This window comes from Panicum virgatum, chromosome 6K, assembly GCF_016808335.1.
Source record: "Panicum virgatum strain AP13 chromosome 6K, P.virgatum_v5, whole genome shotgun sequence".
In the NCBI taxonomy this organism is placed as follows: domain Eukaryota; kingdom Viridiplantae; phylum Streptophyta; class Magnoliopsida; order Poales; family Poaceae; genus Panicum; species Panicum virgatum.
In genome coordinates, this window is record NC_053141.1 from 7,158,836 (window position 1) to 7,164,387 (window position 5,552).

Consider the following 5,552-nt stretch of genomic DNA (forward strand, 5'->3'; position numbering starts at 1 on the left):
TGAAAAAAAATGTGAAATAAATAAAAAATAAAAGAAAAAATAGTCAATACATAAGTGTAACCTCCCACGCAGCTGGCCCTAGATAGCAGCTAATGACCAGATCCAATTTCATCTTTTGTGCACCGAAAATTATAATGGGCTGAATCATTAATTAGCATGGCTCTTGTGCTTCAGGCGATGGCCAGCCCTTTTATCACGTGCGCGATGCATAGTCCCTGTGGGCGGAGGCCACCGGAGCTGAGAGAGGCGGGAGCCAGCGTGATGTATAGACCCCCCTTCAGCAGGGGCCAACCTAGGGGGTGGACTGGTTCTCACCCGGCCCATCCTAAGATTCGGCCCAAAGAGTTTTACCCTTATTTTTTTTCATATTTGATCTTATTTATTGCTAGCTGAAAAATATCTACTAATTATTTTTTGTATATAACAATTAATAATTGAATTGAGAAGGTGGAAAACTGAGAAATTACATCTTTTTAAGATTAGATTGACATATTCCCTAAAATATTTGAAACCTAATCCAATGGTCACCTACTGGCTTTTACACCGGCCAGTTCCTATTGAGAATCTTCTACTACGCTAGTTTTGCCATTTCGATTCTCCCTCTTGGAGAGGACTGAGTGTAGCTCAGTTGGTCCGCTCGCTAGGTGAGCGAGTGGCCAGGCGCGGGTTCGATTCCTGGGAATCGCAGCCTGCGTGCCTCACCGGGTACCGAGGTGGTGTGGGTGTGTATTGGTGTGGTGTGTGTGAGGTGGTGTGTGTAAGCCTTGTATGACACGTTCTGAGACTTCTCAGACAGTCTCGTCTGCGCTGAGTCCGGTCAGCGTGGGCGCCCAAAATTCTTACATGACTCCCCAGTGCTCTGGGTGCTTTCAAAAAAAAAAAATCTAATGAGGGAAGCCTGCAGATATCTTGCTTGGAAAGCGTACATTCCCTTTGTGTACTTGAAAGTGACCACTGATGAAACTTGAACCATGCAAATAACATTATGGGCAATTTCGCTCTTTCGAAATCCTAAACCAGGGCATTTATACATGTTTCATGCCTCAAACTCTTCTTTTGGCATATGCTTCATGACTCATCAAACTGTGGACACGTTTCTCTCTTTATATCTCTTGCGAGTTTTGCACCTCAAACTCTGCTTTCGTTCGATTTAGCTGATAAGGTTTGCCGCCAGATGCCATCAAAACCAAAACTAGTGGTCCTGTGGTTCGTTGTCGTTGTGAACAGAACCACTAGCAGACATGTCATTTGCAGTAATTAACTGGATTTCGTTTACTTTAACATAGGCGATCCCCTTATGTCTGTTCCAGACACGGCACCCTGTCAAAGACAGAAACAAAACACTGAACGGCGTCCCAGTCACACTCATGCATGCCTCTATAAATACCTGTATGCACGTAATAGAGAATCACCAAGTAATCTAGCTGCAGAACAGATATCATCAAGAAAAACAACACTAATATTCATACCGAGAAGATGTCTGCACTTCATTCCAACCGTGATGAGGGGCTGACAAAGGCTCCTACCTTTCACCCGAGCCTGTGGGGTGATTTCTTCCTGACTTACCAGCCGCCAACTGCACCTCAAGTAACGATGGCATTGCATTGATGCTTGTCTCTTGCAGCATGCATACATGAAAGAGCGAGCTGAGGTGTTAAAGGAAGAAGTCAGGAAGATTATAAAAGGCACAAATGAAGTACCAAAAATATTGGATCTTATATTCACACTGCAGCGGCTCGGACTGGATAATCACTATGAGGCTGAAATCGCTGAGCACTTGCACTTTGTTTACAATTCTGGTTATGATGTTAAAGATCTGAATTTAGTATCACTGCGATTTTATCTGCTAAGAAAGAATGGCTATGATGTACCATCTGGAAACTAACAGTTCAAAACTATATGAAAACTAACAGTGAAAAAATTCTAACAATTTTTTAAATATTCATTGTGATATCTGTTGAATATCTAGCCATTTTGCAACATGCTTTAATCCATAAAAACGATGTGACAGATACTAACATGTACTTGAGCATCTCAACATAAGCATAAGCATTCTCTACTGTACTACTGAACAAAACAACAAGTAGCATAGTACTAATCGAATGCTTAAACAGAGAAGATATCAGTTTATACCCTTGGGTGGACCCAGTACCGGTGCCCGCGGTATGAGCTCCACCAGAACCACTTTCATCGTCTGGGCCAGCGCTGGCGCCGGCGTCAGCAGCAGCTCTCCTGGTCTGCGCCATGGCAGCGACGGTTGGGGAAGTGGCGTTTGTCGACGGAGAGCAGAAGGAGCAGTCACGCCTGAACGGGCGCTCCCCAAAAACTTGATCACCCGCCTACCCGTGCAGGTATAGCGCAAGTCTGAGAAGGGTGGAAGTGGAGAGCACACTTCAGACATGCCCCCCCCTTTATGGACAGGGTGGTTGGGAGTTAGGAGTTGGCGGTTAGGGTTTTTCAGGGACTGCTGGCGGCTAGGGTTTAGCTATTGGGCTGAGTGCCAAAACTTGGCCCATCAAGGCCAAGCCCACGCCCACGCCCACGCCACGGGCGGCTCGGCTCGGCGGCGGCGCGCGCGTGTGGATTCCCATGTCTCCTTTCAACTTCTCTTATGTGAGTTTCTCACAACTCACTATTTAAGTTGATTACCTCATTAGTGGTAACACCATGTGGTACTAATCCCTTTTCCACTTAGCACCTATTGTGGGCCTTTAAAGTTCTTTTGATTAAACTAGACTAATGGTGGGCTAAGCCCAATTAGTCCAACAATATCCACTACTATCCTGCAAAATTTGAAATTAAAATTCAACTTATTTATAAAGAAAAAAAAAAGATAAATTGTATTATGGGGTAAAATGAACTAAATGATATAGTTTAGGGGGTAAACTGAACTAAGTTATAGTTTAGGGGGTTATCTAGACTTTGGCTATAGTTGAGGGGAGTAATTTAGTTTTTTTTCACTCAGACGGAGGAAGGGATAACGTTGGCTCGGGGGTGGAAGGCTCTCGACCGAGTCCTACAGGGAGAGCCCTCTCCCCATAGCAGCCTCTTTAGGTTTTTCAAAGGATATTGTCGTCAAAGTATATGCAAAGTATATGCATGACTTTCATATGCTCGGATGGTGACAAATGTTGGACTAATTGGGCTTGGCCCACCATTAGTCTATTAATCAAAGAACTTCAAAGGCCCACAATGGTTGCTAAGTGGCAAGAGGATTAGTACCACATTGTGTTAACACTAATGAGGTATTGAACTTAAATAGTGAGTTGTGAGATACTCACATAAGAGAAGTTGAAGGAAGACATGGGAATCCACACGCGCGCACTGCCGCCGAGCCAAGCCGCCCGCGCGCGAGCGACCGGCCATGGGCGTTGGCTTGGCCGGCCGTGCCGCTGCTTGCCTGGATGGGCCAAGTTTTGGCGCTCATGTCTGAAGTGTGCTCTCCATTTCTTCTTCCACCCTTCTCAGACTTGTGCTAAGCTTCTGCATCTCCGGCCAGAGAACTCCGGCGAGCAGGCCTTCGAAACTCCGTCCGTCAGCGTACCTGCACGGGTAGGCAGACGATCAAGTTTTTGGGGAGTGCCCCTTCAGGCACGACTGCTCCTTCCGCTCTTTGCCGACAAACGCCGCTTCTCCAACCGTCGCTGCCATCGTGGTGCAGACGAGGAGAACTGTGGACACCGATGTTTAGTAGTACAATAGAGAATACTTATGCTTATGTTGAGATGCTCATGTTCATGTTAGTATCTATTACATCATTTTTATGGATTAAAGCATGTTGCAAAATGGCTAGATATTCAACAATCCAAAAACTTGATAGGTCATTTTCAAGTGCTAGCTTTGCTGCGTCATTGAAACCGCTGCCCCTGCAAGATGGTGGGGCAAATTACAAGATCTGGCGTACGCGGCTACGCTGTGGTTCACTGCTATGCACTGTGAGCACGTGGTCAGGGGAAAGCGCATCGAACCTCCCCTCTCGGCTGAGGAAGAAAGGAGGTTTGATGAGGCAGATAACCTGATCAGGGGGCTCTTCTCAATGTACTGTTGGCACTCCTTAGCCTAAATGAATTACTCCGCAAGCGTACAGAGACCGATGTAGCCTTCACCAAGGAGTATACCTGGGATATCGAATCCAAGGAATGGTAAAGCTTCACCAAATCTAGAACTACTCAATCGGACACACCAAAAGAGAAAAGGTAAGAGGGAAGAGGGCATAACTCTAGATAACTTACTACTCTACCTAGTGACAAGCTAACTACTGACTCGATCTGCTTCGGCGGCCTTAGGAAAGGACTCAGACTGGGGTGAGAAGGGAGTCCAACGGCAGTCAGCACTACTGCTATGAAAACACCCAAACATGGTGGACTACGAGGGACGGACAGGGCTGTCACCACCTGCCGCCTACCACAACGGTACCATGGGGTGGAACACAACCTGAGATAGCTAGCCAAGCCTGGACACGACGCCCACAACTATCGAGCTACTTGCTCCTACCGTGTACTTAGATAGAAAGTAACCTCAGATAAGTAGAACTTGCTACTTACGTAGACTTAGGATCCCGCAAATCAAAGAAAGTAATTAAACAAGTAACTAATGCAGAAAGTAAAGCTAGGGAGAAACTGAAGTTGAGACGAAGAACTTATTCAAAGATATATTCCTCCGAGGCGGGTACAAAAGATGGAGTAAGACCCGAGAGAACTCGAGCCCGCTCCTTTAAGCTTGGTTTGCACCAAAGCTTCTCACCTCACTCTCTCCCTATTCTAATACAAAGAGAGCTCAAGAGTGAACACTTTTCTCTAATGGATGGTGTGTGTTACAAGTGAGAGAGTGAGCTCTATTTATAGTGCTTCAAGGTCGGTTCAGAGGTTGGCGTCGGTTGTAAGCCGGTAAGGCGGTTGAGATTAACTTCCACACCAAGGGGGAGCTCCAGAGGTTGACAGGTGGGGCCCGCCGGCCTCCCCTAGGCCGGTCAGCCTGGGGATTGCGCCATCTGGCGCCGACTTTCTCTGGATGGCTTGGATCGTTTCCTGGAGTCGGTTGTGAGCTGCTCGGCATTTTCCATGTGGTTCCTAGGCCGGCCGGCCTCACCTAGGCCGGTCTCCGTGGCTCTGGCACGTCTCGGTCCTCCGTTGCTGTGTCATGTTAATCCAGGGTCTTGTGATGCTTCTCAAGTCGGTTCGGGCCTTTGTTGAATGGTTTGTCATTGATTGTGGACCCGAATAGACTTGGTGCATGCCTTTCGATCTTGATTGAAAGTACTTGTGTTGAACACTTGCGATTTGCTTTATAATGTGCTTAGGACCACTTTCGAGGAGTTGCATGATGAAATGGTGTAGGAGTAGGCCGGCCGGCTTGGGTTTTCTCCCATTTTGGCTCAAATTCATATGTTGTGTTCCTTAAATCAAATAATCACCAAAACTCGTGGAACTCATTAATGTTAGTGAAATTTGATGTATTATGGTCCTGAGAGCCTGAAATCCGAAGGAATATTGGCGGTAGAAATCACTAAAAATGACCGCCAACATGTACTGGCAAAGAGCATGCTGCAGGTG

The 5,552-nt window shown here is 46.5% G+C and overlaps 1 long non-coding RNA gene across 2 annotated transcripts; it reads right to left on the minus strand.

The window, feature by feature from the left end:
- Positions 1–958: 958 nt before the first annotated feature.
- Positions 959–2,366, minus strand: LOC120711517. 2 transcript variants are annotated; one of them, XR_005690312.1, is made up of 3 exons: positions 2,134–2,366; positions 1,470–1,646; positions 959–1,387 (listed from the first exon to the last, which is right to left on the minus strand). It is a non-coding gene; the product is annotated as an uncharacterized LOC120711517 (long non-coding RNA). The 2 variants fall into 2 exon arrangements; XR_005690311.1 differs by having other exon boundaries at positions 1,470–2,366.
- Positions 2,367–5,552: the final 3,186 nt, after the last annotated feature.